Source organism: Onychomys torridus, chromosome 2 (assembly GCF_903995425.1).
Source record: "Onychomys torridus chromosome 2, mOncTor1.1, whole genome shotgun sequence".
NCBI classification, from domain to species: Eukaryota; Metazoa; Chordata; class Mammalia; order Rodentia; family Cricetidae; genus Onychomys; species Onychomys torridus.
In genome coordinates, this window is record NC_050444.1 from 642,732 (window position 1) to 665,345 (window position 22,614).

The following is a 22,614-nucleotide window of genomic DNA, read 5'->3' on the forward strand; positions in this document are numbered from 1 at the left end:
GCTTTGCTGATCCTTCTTTCCATAGAATTTAAGTCAAAAGTTTTTGCCTTTTTTCATGATTTTTGTTTGTTTGTTTGTTTCTTGAGTTCCTTGGTTTGATGTTTTGCCTAAGGCTTTTTCTTTCCTTTTCTTTCTTTCTTTCTTTCTTTCTTTCTTTCTTTCTTTCTTTCTTTCTTTCTTTCTTTCATCTCTCTCTCTCTCTCTCTCTCTCTCTCTCTCTCTCTCTCTTTCTTTCTTTCCTTCATTTTTTTGGAGACAGATGTCTCAGGGCCTGAGAAACCTCTTTGGAAAGATGGTTTTTTTGTCTGTTTCCACCAAAGTTTCCCAATCAATTCCGACACACACAGCTGACAGCTGCTCAGGAGGTCAGTCAGGCTCCAAATGATCCTGTGTTTGATTGATACCTACTGTGTCCTTGAGCTCTAATATGTTACTTATGTAGCCTGTAACATTCCAGTGTGGGAGACATTCTCAAGACCCTTTTAGAGATGGATAAAATAAGGAAACCAAAGGGAACTACCATTAAATTTACTTTTTCTTGAGAAATTATATACATTTAGAACAATGAACTCTTTGGACGTTCCTTGTCTATTTCAGTAATATATATTGCTTATATTATTTTAAAAATAGGCAAAGCTATCTTACATAAATGTTTATATATTTTTCTATCAAATAATTTCTATCAAAAATTTTTCCCCAGTCCAAATAACTCTATAACTTTATTTTCATGCTGCCTCAGCACATAAGAGTTTTAACTACTGAGTTAACTATACTTTTTTAACATTATAGGCACAATTAGTTACAAACAAAGCATTATTCATAGTAGATTTCTACAGCAATTCATATACAAGAGCTAACTTCCTTCCATGGAGCTCACAGGCTATGCTTCAGAAATGATAAGTTCATTTTCTCTGTGAGAAGGAAAAACAAAGAAATGCACACAATTGCACATAAATGTCTGTTGGAGTGTCTATAAACCCTAGATATTACTTTGTGGTATATATATATCATATATTATATTATATAATATATAATAAATACATTTTATAATTATATTGTATACTTTGTAAATGATAAAATTATAATTATACAATTATATATTGCATAAATATATGTAAATTAATATTATATAGTAATTTACGTCATGTCATGCTTTAGACTTAATTGCAAATTGTAGCTAGAGTTTTCCTGACTGGCCCACAGTCAGGACAAATCTCTCTTACCTGCCAGTCCCACAGACCCAACCAAGAAAGCACACAGAAACTTACATTGTTTACAAACTGTATGGCTGTGGCAGGCTTCTTGTTATCTACTTTTTCTATCTTAAATTAACCCATTTCTGCTTATCTATACTTTGTCACATGGCTTGTGGCTTACCAGTGTCTTCACATGTTGCTTCTCATGGCGGCGGCTGGCAGTGTCTCCCCCGCCTTCTACTTCCCAGAATTCTCTTCTCTCTTGTCCCGCCTATACTTCCTGCCTGGCCACTGGCCAATCAGAACTTTATTTACACACAGCAATATCCACAGCAGCAAATCAAGTTGTTTCCCTGTCATTTACTGTTGTGTTGATGTGAACAGACACATCATAGCATTATTTTTGTCAGAGATAGGAAAATATGCTTTATTATGTGCTAAATATCCTGATTTAGAAGTATCTTCCTCAAACTCTGAAGCACGTCAGACTATCACATACCATGGTCAAGGATATTCCAGTAGGATGCACAGGCTGTGAGAACATTAGATTGTCTTCCCCACTGTTCAGTTCCTATTATCATTATGTGGAAAATATACACATGTATCACCATGTGTATTTGAAAATGTAGCATTAATTTCTTTGGAGGCACAGATAAAATCTTTTCCAGAGTTTTACAACTGTCCAGGTAAGTGATATTTCTCCCAGGGCTGTGTTTATCTCTGTCTTCTGAATTTTCAGTATATTTTATTGAGTTTTAATAAACCAGAACTTCATCACATTATTATTATGCAGGAATATCATTTATTCTATTCTATTTAAACTCTGAATGTTAGGAATATTGAATAAAATTTATCAATATTCCTATTATTGCAAGTACATCAAATTTTTATTTCCTTGCATGAATTCACAACTTGATATCCCCATCTATTGTCTCAGCCACAAACTCCTGAGGAACTCTCTCTCTGGAAATCTCTGGCCACACAGACTAGAGAATGATCTTCACTCTTTCCCATCCTCCAATTGCAATTCCCTATCTAACCAACAGCTTTGCTACAGGCCACCTGATATTGCTTCTCCTTCTTCTCTGCCCCAATTTCCAGAAGACTACATACACATTCTCCTACAACCTTCTTCTCTCATCTTATCCTTTTGTCTCACTCAGCAATACCTGAGGTACTCTCTCCCTGGAAACCCAATGGCCACCTCAGCTAGGGAATCAGATAGACAATCTGCACTCTACCTCCTGTTCTCCAAATGTAATTCCCAATTGTTATCCCCTTCCCTCTAGCAGATAACCTGCAGGGGCCTGCCTTTTTTCTATTCCTCCATTCCAATGGGGAATCCACAGATTCTCTTGTGACACCCAGCATTTCTCCCTCTCACTCCCATACTTTCTGTCTCTATTTCATTCCTGCATGTCATCTTCTGATACATAGAAATACATTTTACCCTGGTCCACAAGTGGCCACATTTGGCAGTGACACAGAAGCACTTCCTACTATGTGATGCAAAAGCACCACAGTCTCATAACATCCAAAAAGGGCAACAGAAACCAAGGAATGGAAAACTGTCAAAGAAAGACAACACCTAGAATTACAATCATCACAAACCCATGGTCATAGACACCAGCATAAACACAAAGTCAATAAAGTCAGCACACTGTGTCTTCACTAGAGTCCAACAGAGCTCACAGAGTAGGTCCCAAGAAATAAAATATAGCTGAAGCACAAGATAAGTACTTCAAAATAGCTATTATGAATGTAGTCTAACATCTTTAAGACAATATAAAGATAAAATTAGTAAAATTTATGAAAAATAAAACCAGTGAAAAGAAGTGAAGAAAACTGTCCAAGAAGCAAAGTAGAAGGTAGAAACTAAAGGAAACCTAAACTTAGGTAAAACTGGAAATGAAAAAATTAAGAATTTGAACTGGAAATTCAGAGACAGAACTTACCAACAGAAAAAAAGAGATGGAAAAGAGAATCTTAGGCATTGAACACAATATAGAAGAAATGGATACCTCAGTCAAAGAAAATGTTAATTCTAGAAACAATCTAGGCACAAAGGATTAAGTAAAACTGACATAATATAAAAAGACCAAATTCTCAAATAATAGGAACAGAAAAAATGGTGCACCAAGATAAAAAAGAAACCCACAACAAAGGAACAGAAACACTTTTAACAAAATCATAAAATGAAATTCACCCAACCTTTAGAGGGAGGTTTCTATTGAGTTTCAAGGATTATATAGAACACCAAAATAGACTGGAACAAGAAAAGAAATTCCCTGTGATATATAATAACTAAAATTCTAAACACGCAGGATGAAGGAAGTCTATTAAAAATTGTTAATAAAATATATATAAAGGCAGGCATATTAGAATAACACTTGATTATTCAATGGAGTCTCTAAAAGACAGAAGGGAAAGGGCAGATGTTTCACAAACTCTAAGATACCACAGTATTGTGGGGCTGCTACCAGAGAAGACCACTCAGACACAGTCGAAGAGCAAAGTGGGTGTTTGGGACTCAAGTGCAACCCATTCCTTTCTCAGGTTTCATATTTCAGCATGGAAACCACTTCCTGAACAGAAAGTTCACAAGGTATCCTTCCCGCATCTGCAAGCTAAGTAAACAGTTGTAGAAGCCAAAATATGCAATTAGCAAAAATAGTGAGATAAGGGTGATGATGGCTGCTAAGAGCTCAGATCTTTGTGTTTTTTGTTTTTGTTTTTGTTTATTTTCCCAGAATTTTGTTTCTTCATTTCCTCCTCCTTATATTTCCTCCTTGCAATTTACTAAGCAACACAAAGTTTATCCAAGTTACAACTTTCAGCCCTTATGAAAATAGATACAGGCTAATAACACTACACAGAAAAAAATTTAATCCCAATAGATGGAGAAGGATAGTCCCCCAAGATCTACAAACCCAGGTCTACAGAAGATACTAGAATGAAAATTTCCACCTGCAGAGGTTAAACACACTCAAGAAAAAATCAGAAAAAGTCATCTAAGATCAGTAAGTCAAAATGGGGAGGGGACACAATCCACCACAGGGAAATAATGACAATAATAAATACTGCACATTGATAACTCTGAAAATCAATAGTCTAAATGCCCCCCGTAAAAAGACCAATAGATTAGATATGAAGCAAATTGAATTAAGAAACAAGCTAATGTGACTATTATAATAGATCACAAAAAATGACTTCAAATAAAAACTAATCAGAAGGGTTGGGGAAGGAAATTAGATATTCATCAAAGGAAAACATCCACCAAGAGAACATTCAAATTGCAAATATCTATGCACCAAACACAAGGGCAACTAGTTACATAAAGAGATTATTATAGTTAAAAATCAGATAATGACCATCACACACTGAAAGACTTTAACATATCACTCTTTCCAAAAGACAGATCATCCAGACAAAAAAACAAATAAACAAACAAACTAAAAACCTCAGTAGAAATTCTATAATTGACATTATAAACCAAAAGGAACATAAATATATTTATGTAACATTTTACCCAAACACAAAAGAATAAACCCTCTAAGCATCTCATGAAACTTTCTTCAAAATTAATCACATACTTTGACACAAATCAAGTCTCATTATATTCAAGAAAATGAAGTTACCCTGCATCATATCTGACCACCAAAAAGTGAAACTGAATGTCAACAACACCAAATACAATAGTTCTATGAACTCATAGAAACTAAATAACTCTCTACTGAATGAAAAGTGAGTCAAGAAAGAAATAAAAAAAAAAGAAATTAAAGAAATCACAACCAAGAAGATTAGATGGTAAAAAATTATCAAACTCAGTGCTGAAAACAATAAAATAGATACAAATAGACAAATAATACAAATAATCAGTTAAACAAAGAATTTGTTCTTTGAAAAAACAATAAGAAAGATTATCAAAAAGCTTAGCCAAATTAACGAAAACACAGAGAGAAAAGATCCACATTGACAGAATTAGAGATGAAAGGGGGAGTTAAGAACAGATACTGAAGAAACCCAAATAATCACAAGGACATACTTTAAAACCTGTACTCCACAAAATTTGGAATATCTAAGAGAAATGGATAAATTTCTCAATATACAGTTTACCAAAGTCAAATCAAGATTAGAAAAGCAATTTAAACAGTCCTACATCCCCTAATGGAATAGAAGCAATAATTAAATTCTTTCAGCCAAAAGTTACCAGGGCATAATGAATTCAACATTGAATTCTACCAGACTTTTAAAGAAGAATTAACATCAACAAACTTCAAGTTACTCCACAAAATATAAACCAAAGGGATATGCTCAATTCTTTCTATGAGGTCCATAGTGAGACCATATGAATAAACAACAAAAGAAATTTCAGAACAGTTTTCCATATGAAGATAGTATGAAAGATTCTCAATAAAGTAGTGGCAAACTGAACACAAGAACACATCCAAATGATTACCAATTCTGATCAAGTAGGCTTCATCCCAGAGATTCAGGGATGGGTAGATATACAGAAATTTATAAATGTAATGCATCATACAAAGAAACTCAAAACCAAAACCACATTATCATCTTATTGGATATAGAAAAGACCTTTGATAAAATCAAGCACCCATTTATAATAAAAGTCCTAGAGAAAATAAAACACAAAGAACATACACCTCTAAGTAACAAAGATGATTTACTAGAAGCCCATAGCCAACATCAGCTTAAATGGAAAGAAAAATAATATTTACGCAAAAATTTAAAAAAAGTCTTTGCATTGTCTCAAAACCATATAATACTTCAAGTCTAGGTGAGTAAAACAATGCAACTTGTGGAGATTAAGGGGATATAAATTGGAAAGAAAGAAGTCAAATTATCTTTATTTGCAGATAGTATATGTAAGTCAACCAAAAAGTCCAGCAGGAAATTCCTACAGCTGAAAAGACCCTGGATGCAAAATTTCCACATTAAAAAACATTAGCCTTCCAAAAAACAATAAACGGACTGATAAAGAAAACAAGGACACAATACCTTTCAAAATAGACTCAAAACAACAACAAAAAACTCTAGCCAAGCAAGTGAGGGAATTGTATAATATTGACTTTAAGAAATTGAAAAAAAAAATGAAGAAGATACCGCAAAATTGAAAAAGCTTCCATGCTCAAGAATCAGAAGAATTAACATAGTGAAAATGTCCATCCTACCAAAGCCCATCTACAGATTCAATGTAATCCCCATCAAAATTCCAAAACAATTTTTTCATGTAAGTTGCAGGACAGTTTACAGCTTCATGTGGATTACAAACACACACACACACACACACACACACACACACACACACACACACACACCATGAGAGTTAAAGCCACACTGAATAATAATTAACATCCATAATAATAATTCAGAAGGTATCACAATCTCTAATTTCAAGTTTTAAGGCAGAACCAGAGTAATAAAAACAGCATGGGTCTTGCAGAAATGCAGTCAAGTTGGTCACTGAAATTGAGTCAAACATTCAGACATGAATCCACTCATTAACAGCTTGTTTTGGATAAAGAACCCAGCAATACACACTGGCACAAGGAAGCATTTTTGAAAAAGGTGCATATCAAACTGGATGACTGAATATAGAAGAATACAAATTTATGCATACACATTAATCTGCACAAAACTCAACTCCCAATGAATCATTGATTTCAACATAAGGCCAGATACAATGAATTTTATACAAGTTAAAGTGAGAAATACTCTTGAATTCATTGAACAGGGAAAAATTTTTATGAACACAACACTGATAGCACAGACATTAAGAATAATAATCAAAGTAGGACCTCATGAAACTGAAAAGTTTCTGTATGGCAAAGAAAATCAAAGCAGCAGGGTAAAAAAACAAAAGGGAACCATTTTTGTTAGCATCTATATATTTGAGAGAGGACTAATATCACAAACACTGAAGAGCTCAAAAAATTAAATCAAAGGAATTAAAATAACCCAATTTAATATGAGGTACAAGTCTAAACAGAGAAATCTCAAAAGAGTAAATTCAAATGGCACAAAAGCCACTAAAGACATGTTCAACTTTGTTAATCATCATGGAAATGCAAATCAAAACTACTTGATTCTTACATTGTCAGAATTGTAGCTGAAGTTTTCCTTGACCCAACAGGCTCTCCGCATTCACGCTGTCCTGCAGACTATCAGACCCAATTGAACACAAAGAGACTTAATATTAATTACAACTGCTTGGCCATTAGCTCAGGCCTACCACTGACTAGATCCTACACTTCAACTCTGCCCATTTCTGTTAATCTATATGTTGCCAAGTGTTCTGTGGCTTTACCTGTATGCCATTTCATGCTGTTCCCTGAGTGTCAGGCTGGTGTCTGCAGACTCAGCCTTCCTCTTCCCAGAATTCTCCTTCTCTGCTTACCCTGTCTATACTTCCTGCCTGGCTACTGGCCAATCAGTATTTTGTTTATCAACCAATCAGAGCAGCATAGATTCACAGTATACAGAATATCCCATAGCACCTCCCCTCTTTTGTCTAATCGAAAAGGAAGGTTTTAACTTTAACATAGTAAAATTACATATAATAGAACAGTTATCAAGCAAGAATTAGTTACAATATCTAGTCTATTTGAAATTGGCAAAATTAACAAAGATAGCCTATCTATCCTATATTTGTGAGTCCAAGTTTTCCTATCTTATCTTTTATCATAACCAAGGAAAACCATAATTATCTAGTCTTCAACTATATCAAAAACCTCAGAAAGATATAATATTACCTAAGTAAACAGGAAGTGCATTGTAAGCAACTTTCAAAAATCTAGAATGACAGAGACAACTGCCTACCTATTCAGTCGGCAAAGCATGAGACTCTTAATCTCAGGGTCATGGCTTCGAGCCCCACATTGGGAGCCATTTGTAGCCAGAAATTTTCTCCCAGTCATACCAAGCCCCACTTATAAAATAATCATTCAGAAACTTATATTAATTAAAACTTCTCAGCCATTAGCTCAGGCCTACCACTGGCAAGCTCTTGCATTTAAATTCAACCCATTTCTGTTAATCTATATGTCATCACATGTTCTGTGGTTATACCTGTGTGCTGTTACATGCTGCTTCCTGGATGGCAGGTTGGCATCTTCCCACTCAGCCTTCTTGTTACCAGAATTCTCCTTGTCTGTTTACCCTACCTATACTTCCTGCCTGATTACTGGCCAATCATCTTTTTATTTATCAACCAATCACAGCAACATAGATTCACAACATGCAGAGCACCATCACCCATCTCAGAATGACCAAGATAAATAAAACAAGTGACAGCATATACAGGTGAGGATGTGGAGTAAAGGAAATACTCACCAATTGCTTGTGGAAGTGCCAACTTGTATAGCCACTAGGAGATGCAGTATCAAGCTTCCTCAGAAAGCTCAGACTCAACCAAGTAAACACACAGAAACTTATGTACTCACTCACAGGAGAATACTAGATGTAAAACAAAGATGACTAGAGTACTACTCACAACTCCAGGGAGGCTACCTTGAAAACGGGACCCAATGACAAAGAAATGGATGGGATCTGCTTGAACAATCTGGACGACAGTGGGAGTAATGAAGGGCAAGGTTTGAGGGAAAGAAAGCTTAGGAGAGCAGGAGATCCCAGCTGGATCAAGAATAGAAAGGGAGAACAAGGAATAACAGACCATGATAAATGATGACAACATGAGAACAGGAATAGGCAGAGCCCTGGAGATGTCCCCAGAAATCCACAATGATACATCTTCTGTAGACTGCTGGCAATGGTCAAGAGAAAGCCTGATCTGCTCTAGTCTGGTGATCAGACAGCCATTTTTCTCCCTTTTCTAACAGGAAATTTCCTTTCCTTCCCTTTTCTATATTAGGAAGATTTCCTTTTTTATTTAAAATCTTTAGCTGTCGTGCCCTCCTGCTTCAGCAGTCAAATTAACTGACTGTGACCTAGCTGCACCCATTTCAATTCACCATTATATTCTTTTTTCTTTTCTTTAAAATGCTGGCCAGTCTTACCTTCAGGTAACCATCAGCTTACACCTTCTTTCTCAGATTTCAGTAGAACCTCCATATGTTGCAGTAACACCTGCACTACCACCACCTGTTTACAATGTCCGAGTGAGGGCTGTGGATTAAAAAAATCAGAGACAAGAAACAACGGGTCATTTGCCCCAGCAGAATGCTGAATGCCATTTATTACAATCATGGGAACTAAACACAGCATCATGGAAGAAGCATCATGTTAGTGAAATTTTATAGATGTGTAGCTCTGATGTCACTAGGAGACACATTCTCACAGCAAAGTCCCTGATCTTCTGGCTCTTAAAATTTTTCCTCTTCCTCTTCTTCAATGATCCCTGAGCCTAGGTGGTGGAGTGTTTTGTAGATGTATTCATTGAGACTGGACTCCAAAACTCTGCATTTTGATTGATTGTGCTTCTCTGTGATGGTCTTTGTTGGTTGCAAAGAGAAGTTTCCTGGATGAGAGGTGAAGGATACACTTAGCTGGTGGTATAAGAATAAATGTTTATAGATTATTGTTAGGGGTTCCTCCAATAACCATGCCTTTACTAGTACTGAGAAGTTAGCAGGATTTCCAATATGCAAACATGACCAATAAATATATGCTGAACAAGGATATCACCAATTTACATGCCAAACTTGGTCTAAATATAAACCCAAATCTCTGAAAGTGCTAGAATAAAACATAATATACAAAATATAGGTCTATGAAAGGACTTCCTTAAAAGGACCACATATGCACAAGAATTAAGAAAAACAATTTATCCTCAGCCAGGCCCCAGGTGGAGCTCCAGGTGTCCAACTGTCGAGAAAGAGGAGGGACTGCAAGAGCATGAATTGTTGAATCCAAGATTGCAAAAAGCACAGGGACAAATAGCCAATCGAATGGAAGCACATGAATTATGAACCAATGGCTGAGGAGCCCCCAGCTATATCTGGCCCTCTGGATAAGTGAGACAATTGAATAGCTTGATCTGTTTGGGAGCCACCCAGTCTATGGGACCAAGACCTGTCCTTAGTGCATGAGCTGGCTGTTTGGAAGCTTGGGCTTACACAGGGATATGTAGTTGGAGAGCTTCTCTCCAGGTTTCACCAAGCCCCCGCGGTCCCACAACCCACGTATAAAATAATCATACAGACAAATATTATTTAAACTGCTTGGCCATTAGCTCAAGCCTACCATTGTCCAGCTCTTACTCTTATATTTAGCCATTTCTGTTAGTCTATACTTTGCCACATGGCAGTGTCTCCTCCCAGCCTTCCTGTTCCCAGCCTTCTCCTCTTCCTTGTCCCACCTACCCTGTCCTTCCTGCCTGGCTACTAGCCATTCAGCACTTTATTTATACAGAGTGATATCCACAGCAGGGACACATGCTCAGTCTAGAAGGAGGGACAGGACTGGCCTGAACTGAATCCATCAGGTTTAAATGAATCCCCAGGGGTGTCTTGGTCCTGAAGGAGATGGGAATGGAGGGGAGGGCCTGGGGGGAATAGGGGGTGGAAGTGGGAGGGGGAGGACAGGGGAACCCATGGCTGATATATAAAATTAAAACACATAATAGTAATAAAATTAATTAATTAATTAAAAAAAGAAAAACAATTTATAATTGGAACATCCAGAAAGCTTTAACACAGCAAAATAAACCATCAATGAGCTAAAAAGCAAGTCCACAGAATAGGAGAGCTTTGCCAACCATTCATCTTACAGAGGTTAAATATCCAGAATGTACAAAGAACTTTAATAACAAAGAGTCAAAAACTGCAACAACAGAAACAAACAACTCATTTGAGAAATGAGCCTTGGATCTGAATTGAAAGTTCTCAATTAAAAAAAATAATAATTGCTAAAAGTATATTAAAAATATGTTCATCATTAGTAGCAACTAGAGAAATTCAAATAAAAACAACATTGATATTTCTTCTTATCCCACCCAGAATGGTAAAGTTCAATGGAAAAATGATCACAAATGTTCAGGGGATGTTGGAGATAGGAGAAACTCATTCACTATTAGTGGGATTGCGAACTTTTAAACTTTTAAAAATTGTGGAAGATACTGTAGAGAATTCTCAAGAAGCTAAAATTTCACCTACATATGTCCCTGATACATAACTCTTTGGCACATTTCCAAAAGACTAGATATCGTATTCTACAGATACTTTCCAGCTATGTTTATTGTTCTCCAATCACAATAGCTAGGAATGGAAACAAACAAAACAAACAAACAAACAAAAAACACAAAAATCCTACAAATAGTAACTGTAAAAATGTGGTACATATATTCTATGAATTATTCAGCACCAAAAAAAAAAAAAAAAAAAAAAGAAATCATAAACATTGCAGGTAAAAGATGGAACCAGAAAGGATCATAATGACTGAAGCAAACTCAGACTCAGAAAGAGAAATGTGACATTTCTCCTGTATTCAAAGCTCATAGCTTCAAATCTTTAGTTGTGAGTACATAGCCTGTAGTAAATACACAAACTACAAAAGTAAAATGGGATAATTGCTAATTTAGAGGAGTTGAGTAACAATAGAAAATGAAATAGCAGGAAACAAGCAATCTGATAAAGGGAACTGTGAAGTGGGGTTTTCCTTAGGAATGAGAAAGGAGAATATAGAAGGTATGAAGATGGTAAAGTGAACAGCAGAATCCAAGTGTTGTGATAAGGGAAATGTGGAAGGAGGGTCCAGTGTATTTTCCTTGGCATCTTTGTCAAATATTATGTTGCTGAAGTTATATGTATTCATGTTTGCTTCCTTGATTTGTCCCATTGCTCTACCTTTTTGTTTCCTGCCAATGTCATATTATTTTTTATTTCTATGGTTCTGTAATGTATCTTAACATTCAGAATGGTAACCCCTCTAGCATTTTGTTATTGTTTTGTTTTTATTTGTTTATTTTGTTCTGTTTTGCTCAGGATTATTTTAGGTATTCAGTATTTTTTGTTCTATATGAATTTAAACATACCTTTTTTTTCTTTATGTGAGGAGTGAGATGTGACTGCTGGGCAATTGTGGCACATGCCCTTAATCCCAGCACTTGGGAAGCAAAGCAGGTGAATCTCTGTCTTTGAGGCTCCCTGGTCTGGAGAGGAAGTTCCTGGACAGCCAAGACTACACAGAGTAACCCTGTCTCAAAAATAAACAAACAGGCTGGTTGTGGTGGTACACACCTTTAGTTCCAGCACTAGGGAGGCAGAGCCAGGAGAATCTCTGTGAGTTGGAGGCCAGCCTGGAGTGAGTGCCAGGATAGGCACCAACAACACACAGAGAAACACTATCTTGAAAAATAAATAAATAAATGAAACAAACAAACACACAAAAAAACAATAAAAAGGATGAGATATGGATATTGTTTTGAATCCTATTGAACCTGAAAATAGTATTTGAGAGCATGATCATTTTTCAGTTAATTTTCCAATGCACAACCATGGGATGTCTTCTTGTTTTCTTGTGTCTTTCTTTATCTCTTTCATTAGAGGTTTAAAGTTTATATTGTAGAGATCCTTCACTTCCTTGGTTAGGCTTATTCCTAGATATTTAATTTTCTTTGAGGTCATAGTTAATGGGAGTGTGTCCATGATCTCTTTCTCAGTGTGTTTGTTGTTGATCTATCAAAAGCTATTGATTTGTGCAAGATTATTCTATATTCTACCAAATTGCTAAATTTATTTATAGTTTCTAGCAGAAATGTGTTGACTTTTAATATTATAGTATCATGTTATCTATAGGTAGGGATAGTTTGATTTTTTTTCTTTTCCTATTAGAATATTTTTTTTGTTTCTGTATCTTGCCTTATTGCTGAATCTAATATTTCTACCTTTTAGGGATTTCTTTTGTTTTTTGTTTGTTTGTTTTTGTATTTCAAGACAGGGTTTCTCTGAGCAGCTGTGTGCCTGTCCTGGAACTCACCCCAGAGCCCAGGGTGGCCTTGAATTCATAGAGATCCGCCTGCCACTGCCCCCTGAGTGCTGAAATGAAAGGCATGCACCACCACCACCCAGCTGCATCTAATATTTCCTACATAGTGTTGAAATAGAGAGAGGATAGTGGATACCCCTATTTTGTTTCTGATTTCAGTTTGATTGCTTCAAGCTTTTCTCTGTGATGATATTGGCTGTAGGTTTCTTATATATAGCTCTTATTATGTTAAGGCATATTCCATCTAACCCCACATTATCTAAAACATTTTTATCATAAACACATGTTGAAATTTTGTCAAAGTCTTTTACTGCATTTAATAAGATGAGCATGTAAATTTTGTCTTTAAGTCCAATTATGTAATTTATTTACTTTTTTACATGTGTATACTGAACCATATCTGCATTACAGGGATAAATCCAATTGGTCATGATGTATATCTTTTGGATAGATGTCTGTACTCAGTTTGCAATTATTTTATTCCGTATTTTTTCTAGGTTCTTTAGAGATATTAGCTTATAGTTTTCTTTTTGTTGTTGTGTTGTTACACGATTTGGGTGTTATAAAGATTGTGTCTTCATAGAAAGAGTGTTCCTTGTGGTTCTATTTTTAAACTATTGTAAGAAAGACTGAATATAACTCTTCTTTTAAGGTTTGATAGAATTTTGCTGTGAATTCATATGGCTCTGGACTTTTCTTAGCTGGAAAGATTTTATTACTATGTTAAAACCTCATTTGTTATGGGTATGTTTAGGTTGCTGGCTTCTTTTCAGTTTAACTTTGGTGGTTTGTTTGAATCTAGAATAAATTCATTTATTTGATTATTGATCTTCATGGAGTACATATTTGTAAAATATTCCCATTTAATAATGGCACATTCTTTGGCATATATTGTAATGATTCCCTCTTAATTTCTGACTCTTTTCATTTGAATCCTCTTTTTTTGTTTTGATTAGTTGGGCAAAGTGTTTATCAATTTTGCTTATCTTCTCAAAAAGCAGCTATTAGAGGTATTTATTCTTTGCATTGTTTTCTTTGTTTCTATTTTTTTTTTATTTCAGCCCTGAGTTCTATTATTTCTTACCATTGTCTGTTTTGGGGTTTGTCTTGTTCTTGCTTTTCCAAGTATAATTATTCTAGATGGACTATTGAGGAATTTGTTGAAGCAAGGTATGATTAGTAGAGATAGGAGAAAATGGAGAGGGGTCAGAAAGGAAAGTATAAGGGGTTTCCTGGCTGGTAAGGTTAGCTAAAGTTGGGGGGTAAAACCTCACTCTCCTGGAACTGGAAACAAAGCAGTTGATATTGGTGTCCTCTGGAACTAACGAGAACAGTGCCCTCTTCAGGTTTCTGTGTATGAAGAAAGATTATCTTGAGGTGAGGTAGTTAAGGGTTTGAGTAGGATAAGTGACAGCAATTAGGAAGACCCTAAAGCCTAGCAGCTGTGGTGGGGGTTATAAGAATTACAATGAGGTGGGATGATTCCCCTTCTCCAAGACGCACCTCAATCCCCACACCCTGCCCCCACACCCTTCTGCCCGAGACCCCCACCACTTCCTAAGGCTTAGAGATCATTCCCCAGCTCCCATCAAGCCCAGAACTCCCATCCAGACCAGAGGTGAGTGCCTGGGCTCATACCCAGGGAGGCCTGTCCCTAGGTCCCATCACTGGGTACCTGCCATTCTGGGGAAGACCTACCCAACTTGGCCCCAGGTTCTGGCCATCAGGTGGAACCCCCCAACCCCAAAGGATCCCCTTCTCCAAGATCCATGGCAAACCCTACAATATCTATGCCCTGTCCCCACACCCATCCACCAGAGACCCTCAACTATTCCTGAGACTCAGAGACCAGCCCTCAGCACCCATACAGCCTGGAGCTTCCATCTGGACCAGAGAGAGTCTTCCTGAATCTGTCAGCTCTGTCTGGACCAAGAGCACTGATAAGACCAAGAACAAATCCATGAGGAGAAGGGCATATATCAAGGAAGAAGTAATACAACAAAATAAAGAGCAATACAGCATCACCAGAACATAGCCCTCCTCCAATAGCAAGACCTGAACATCACAAAATGGAAGCAGCATAAGAAAGCAACCTTAAGAAAAACTTCATGAAGATGCTGGAGGCTTTTAAATAAGAAATCAAAAGTGAAATTGAGGAAAAGACAACAAAAAATGGGAAGAATGCTATAAAAAAAACTAGAGGAAAAGACAAATAAAGCAGAAGAAAACAATAACTCCCTGAAAGAAAACCATGAAAAAGCAATGAAACAGATTAGAGAAACAGTCCAAGACTTGAAAAGGGAAATAGAAAAATAAAGAAGACACAAACAGGCCAGGTGGTGGTGGCGCACAACTTTAACACAGCACTCAGGAGGCAGAGTCAGGCAGATCTATGTGAGTTCAAGGACAGCCTGGGCTACCAAGTGCCAAGTGAGTTCCAGGAAAGGTGCAAAGCTACACAGAGAAACCCTGTCTCAAAACACACACACAAAAAAAAAGAAAAAAGAAAGAAGATACAAACAGGTATGGTGGAAATAGAAAATCTGAGTAAATGAACAGGAACTTCAGATGCAAGTAAAACCAACAGAATGCAAGAGATGGAAGAGTAGATCAATGGCATTGAAGATACAATAGAAGAAATAGATTCAACAAAGAAAACACTAAAGCCAACAAAGTCATGACCCAAAATGTCCAGGAAATTTGGGACACCATGAAAAGACCAAACCTACGAATCATAGGGAAAGAGGAAGGAGAATAATACCAACTCAAAGGCACAGAAAATGTATTGAACAAGATCATGGAAGAAAACTTTCCCAACTTAAAGAAGGAAATGCCAATGAAGACACAAGAAGCCTATAGAATACCAAACAGACTAGACCCTGAAAAAAAGTCCCTTTGCCACATAATAATTAAACAAAAAAACAGACAAAATAATGAAAGAATATTAAGGGCAGCAAAGGAAAAAGGCCAAATGACTTGTAAAGGCAAACTTATCAGAACAACACCTAATTTCTTAATGGAGACTTTGAAAGCCAGAAGGACCTGGACAGATATAATGCAGACACTAAGAGACCATGGATGCCAGCCTCGATTAATATATCCAGCAAAACCTTCAATCATCATAGATGGAGTGAACAAGACCTTCCAAGACAAAACCAGATTTAAACAATACTTATCCACAAACCCAGCCATACAGAAAGCACTAGAAGGAAAATTCCAACCTAAGGAAGGAAGATACACCCATGAAAACACAGGCAATAGATAACGCCATAGCAGTAAACCCCAAAGAAGAGAAGTACATACACATTACCACTAAAAAATAAAAATAACAACAAGAATAAACAATCACTGGTCATTAATATCCCTTAATATCAATGGACTTAATTTGCCTATAAAAAGACACAGACTAACAGAATGGATATGAAAATAGGACCCATCTTTCTGCTGCATACAAGAAATGCACCTCAAATTCAAAGACAGACACCTTCTAAGAATAAAAGGCTGGGAAAAGACTTTCCAATCAAATGGTCTTAAGAAGCAAGCTGGTGTAGCCATCCTAATATCTAGCAAAATAGACTTCAAACTAAAATCAATCAAAAGAGATGATGAAGGACATTACATACTCATCACAGGAAAGATCCATCGAGATGAAGTCTCAATTCTGAACATTTATGCCCCAAACACAAGGGCACGCACATATGAAAAAGAAACATTGCTAAAGCTTAAATCACATATAAAACCCGACACATTAATAGTGGGAGACTTCAACACCACACTTTCACCTCTGGAGAGATAGGCCAAATTGAAACTTAACAGAGACATAATGGTATTAACAGATGTTATGGCTCAAATGGACTTAATTGATATCTACAGAACATTCCACCAAAACAAATATATATATATATCTTCTTCTCAGCACCCCATGGAACCTTCTCTAAAATTGACCACATACTTGGCCACAAAGCAAATCTCAACAGATACAAAACAATTGGAATAACCTCCTATGTTCTATCGGACCACCATGGTTTAAAGTTAGATTTCAACAACAACAAAAAAAAAAAAACGACAGAAATCCCACAATCTCAAGGAAACTGAATAATGCTCATCTGAATCACCAATGGGTTAAGGAAGAAATAAAGAAAGAAATTAAAGACTTTCTAGAGATCAATGAAAATGAAGACAAAACATACACAAACTTATGGGACACTACAAAAGCAGTGCTAAGAGGGAAATTCATACCACTAAATGTCCACATAAAGAAGCTGGAGAAATCTCACAATAGTGACTTGACAGCACACCTGAAAGCCCTTCAACAGGAAGAAGCAAAGTCTCCCAGGAAGAACAGATGCCAGGAATTACCAAATTGAGAGCTGAAATCAATAAAATAGAAATAAAGATAACAATACAATGGATTAATGAAACAAAGAGTTGGTTCTTTGAGAAGATCAACAAGATAGACAAGCCCTTATCCAAGCTAACCTAAAGACAGAGAGAGAGACAGCTTACAAATTAACAAAATCATAAATGAAAAGGGGGACATAACAGACAATGAGGAAATCCAGAGAATCATCAGGTCATACTTCAAAAACCTCTACTCCACAAAACTGGAAAATCTAAAAGAAATGGATAATTTTCTGGATAGATACCACATAGCTAAGTTAAATCAAGACCAGATAACCGATTTAAATAGTCCAATAACCACTAAGGAAATAGAAAGTCATTAAAAGTCTCCCAACCAAAAAAAGCCCAGGACTAGATGGTTTCATTGCAGAATTCTACCAGATCTTCAACTAAGACTGAATACCAATACTCTTTAAATTGTTCCACACGATAGAAGCAGAAGGTATATTACCAAACACCTTCTATGAGGCTATAATTACCCTGATTCCTAAACCAAACAAAGATGCAACAAAGAAAGGTAACTACAAACCGATTTCCCTCATGAACATTGATGCAAAAATACTCAATAAAATACTGGCAAATTGACTCCAAGAACACATCAAAACAATTATCCACCATGACCAAGTAGGCTTCAACCCAGTGATGCAAGGGTGATTGAACATACTAAAGTCCCTCAATGTAATACACCATATAAACAAACTCAAAGGAAAAAACCACATGAACATCTCACTAGATACAGAAAAGTCATTTGACAAAATCCAATACTCCTTCATGATAAAGGTCTTGGAGCGATCAGGAATACAGGGACCATACCTAAACATAATAAAGGCAATCTAAATCTACAGCAAGCCAACAGCCAACATCAATTTAAATGGAAAGAAACTCAAAGCAATAACACTAAAATCAGGAACAAGGCAAGGCTCTCACATCTCCGCACACTTATTCAATATAGTACTTGAAGTTCTAGCCAGAGCTATAAGACAACATAAGGAGATTAACGGGATAAAAATTGGAAAGGAATAAGTCAAGCTTTCCCTATTTGCAGATGACATGATAATACATATGAGTGACCCCAAAAACTCAACCAAGGGACTGATACACCTTATAAACACCTTCAGCAACATAGCAGGATACAAGATCATCTCAAAAAAATCAGTAGCCCTCCTATATATAATCGTTAACAGGCTGAGAAGGAAATCAGAGATACATCACCCTTTACAACAGCCACAAGTGATATAAAATACCTTGGGGTTACTCTAACTAAGCATGTGAAGGAGCTATATGACAAGGACTTTAAGTCCCAGAAAAAAGAAATTGAAGATGTCAGAAAATGGAAAGATCTCCCATGCTCATGGATAGGCAGGATTGACATAGTAAAAAAGCAATCTTACCAAAAGCAATCTAGAGATTCAACACAATCCCCATCAAATTACCAACACAATTCTTCACAGATAAAGAATAATATTCAAATTCATATGGAAAAACAAAAAACCCAGGAGAGCCAAAAGAATCCTGTACAATAAAACAACCTCTGGAGCCATCAAAATCCCAGACCTCAAGCTCTACTATAGAGCTACAGTAATAAATACAGATTGGTACTGGCATAAAAACCAACATGTGGACTAATGGAATCAAATTGAAGACCCTGACATTAACCTGCATACCTATGAACATATAATTTTTGACAAAGAAGCCAAAAATGTACAACAGTAAAAAGAAGGCATCTTCAACAAATGGTGCTGGCATAACTGGATGTCAATGTGTAGAAGGATGTTAATAGATCCATATCTCTCACCGTGCACAAAACTTAAGTCCAAGTGGATCAAAGACCTCAACATAAATCCAGTTATTCTGAACCTGATAGAAGAGAAAGTAGGAAGTACTCTTGAATGCATTTGCAGCACAGATCACTTTGTACATAAAACATCAGTAGCACAGACACTGAGAGAAACAATCAATCAATGCGACCTGTTGAAACTTAAAAGCTTTTGTAGAGCAAAGGACATGGTCAACAAGACAAAGCGACAGACTACAGAATGGGAAAAGTTCTTCACCAACCCCACATCTGACAGAGGGCTGATATTGAGAATACATAAAGAACTCAAGAAATTAGACATCAAAATGCCCAACAGTCCAATTAAAAATGAGCTATAGAACTAAACAGAGAATTCTCCACAGAGGAAGTTCAAATGGCTGAAAGACATTTAAGGAATTGCTCAAAATCCCTAATTATCTGGGAAATGCAAATCAAAATGACTCTGAGATACTACCTTACACCTGTGAGAATGGCTAATATCAAAAACACAGAAGACAGCTTATGCTGGAGAGGATGTGGAACAAGGGGAACTCTCCTCCACTGCTCGTGGGAATGCAAACTTGTACAGCCACTTTGGAAATCAATATGGCACTTCCTTAGAACATTGGGAATCCATCTCCCCCAAGACCCAGCTATAGCACTCTTGGGCATATACCCAAGGAATGCTCAATCATACCACAAGGGCATTTGCTCAACTAGGTTTGTATCAGCATTGTTTGCAATAGCCAGAACCTGGAAACAACCTAGATGTCCTTCAACTGAAGAATGGATAAAGAAAATTTGGTGCATATACACAATGGAGTACTCCTCAGCAGAGAAAAACAATGACATCATGAGGTTTCTGGGTAAATGGATGGATCTAAAAAAAAATCATCCTGAGTGAGTTAACCCAGACTCAGAAGGACAGAAAGGGAGAACAAGGAATCACAGACCATGATAAATGATGACCACATGAGAACAGGTATAGGCAGAGTCCTGGAGAGGTCCCCAGAAATCAACAATGATACATCCTGTGTAGTCTGCTAGCAATTGTAGAGAGAATGCCTGATCTGACCTAGTCTGGTAATCAGATGGCTAAACACCCTAACAGTCGAGCTGGAACTCTCATCCAATAACTTATAGAAGTGGATGCAGAGATCCTCAGCCAGGCCCCAGGTGGAGCTCCAGGTGTAGAATTTTTTAGAAAGAGGAGGGACTGTAAGAGCATGAACTGTTGAGACCAAGATTGGAAAAAGCACAGGGACAAATAGCCAAACAAATGGGAGCACATGAATTATGAACCAAAGTCTATGGAGCCCCCAACTGGAACAGGCCCTCTGGATAAGAGAGACAATTGAATAGCTTGAACTCTTTGGGAGGCTCCAGGCTTTGGGACCCAGACCTGTCCTTAGTGCATGAGCTGGCTGTTTGGAACCTTGGGCTTACACAGGGACACTTTGCTCAGCCTGGAAGGAGGGGACTGGACCTGCCTGTACTGAATCCACCAGGTTTAAATGAATCCCCAGGGGAGTCCTGGCCCTGGGGGAGATGGGAATGGAGGGGAGGGGTGGGATGAATGTGGTGGTGGGGGTGGGAGGGGGGAGGATGGGAACCTCCTCCAGAACAAAAAAGTGTAATGACATATGTAGAATATTTTCTAGAGTAAAGAAGAGGAGAACAGTGAATCACCAGGGGAAAGAGCTTCAGAGACATATGTGAACATTCTTATGTATCTTTAAATAAACGAGATGCCAAAATATGTAAAGATACTACATCTTAATTAGATGGAGTTGAATCTAAAAATAAAACATTATTTAACATTATCAAATAAATCTGTACAATGAATCATACTGAAAAAACAAGTTCACCCCAAATGTAAAACTGTTGACAATATTGAATACACATCTATAGTAGACACTGAAAAACAGCCAAAGCAAAGTTCCTGGAATAGATACATGTAAATGTTTGAAAAGCTGTGAATAGAATCATCCTATCTGAAGAAAGACAGAACCAGAATTCTCCATGCTTATAAAATAATGTATATCCTTGATAATTACTCTAGTCAAAATTTTAATTGGAGGTGCTAAATCAGAACAATACAATGACCTAAATATAGAAATGCAAATTCAAAAGGGAGAAATGGAATTATCTTCAGTTACAGATTGCATGATTTTTTTTAGAAAGTAGGAAATGTGTTAGAATTAAAAATAGTAATAGTCACAGATCATCAGCTTAATGATATGGGATCAGTGCACATTCACCTGCATTTCTGTGAGCTGGCAACAAAAAATACTGATATTTGAGGCACCCAGGTTGTGGGACCAGGACCTTTCCTTGGTGCATGAGCTGGCTGTTTAGAACCTTGGGCTTACAAAGGGACACATGCTCAGCCTGGAAGGAGGGGACTGGACCTGCCTGTACTGAATCCACCAGGTTTAAATGAATCCCCAGGGGAGTCCTGGCCCTGGAGGAGATGGGAATGGAGGGGAGGGGTGGGGTGAATGTGGTGGTGGGGGTGGGAGGGGGTAGGATGGGAACCCATGACTGATGTGAAAAATTAAAATACAAATATAATAATAATAATAATAATAATAATAATAATAATAATTTTAAAAAGAATATTAAGAGAAGTAAAGGAAAAAGCCCAAGTGACTTATAAAGCCAAACCCATCAGAATAACACCCAATTTCTTTATGGAGACTGTGAAGCCAGAAGGGCATGGGCAAATGTAATTCAGACACTCAGAGACCAAGGATGCCAGCCTAGACTAATTATTCTGGGAAAAGTTTCAAACATCAAAGACAGAGTGAACAAGACCTTCCAAGACAAAACCAGACTTAAACAAAACTTATCCACAAACCAAGCCCAAAAGATAGCACTAGAAGGAAAATTCCAACCTAAGGAAGGAAGATACACCCTTGAAAACTCAGGCAACAGATAACACCACAGTAGTAAACCCCAATGAAGAGAAGTGCACACACACTACCACCAAAAAATAAAAATAATAACAAGAATGAACTATCACTGGTCGCTAATATCCCTTAATATCAATGGACTTAATTCACCTATAAAAAGACACAGGCTAAGAGAATGGATACAAAAGCAGGACCCATCTTTCTGCTGCATACAAGAAACACACCTCAAATTCAAAGATAGACACTACCTAAGAATAAAAGGCTGGAAAAACATTTTCTAATCAAATGGTCTCAAGAAGCAAGCAGGTATAAATATCCTAATATCCAGCAAAATAGACTTGAAACT

General features: G+C 36.9%; 1 protein-coding gene across 1 annotated transcript in view; it reads left to right on the forward strand.

The window, feature by feature from the left end:
* The window catches only part of Sntg1 (syntrophin gamma 1), an 826,637-nt gene that overhangs the window by 586,808 nt on the left and 217,215 nt on the right, over nt 1–22,614 (forward strand). The gene's annotated exons all lie outside the window — the stretch shown is intronic.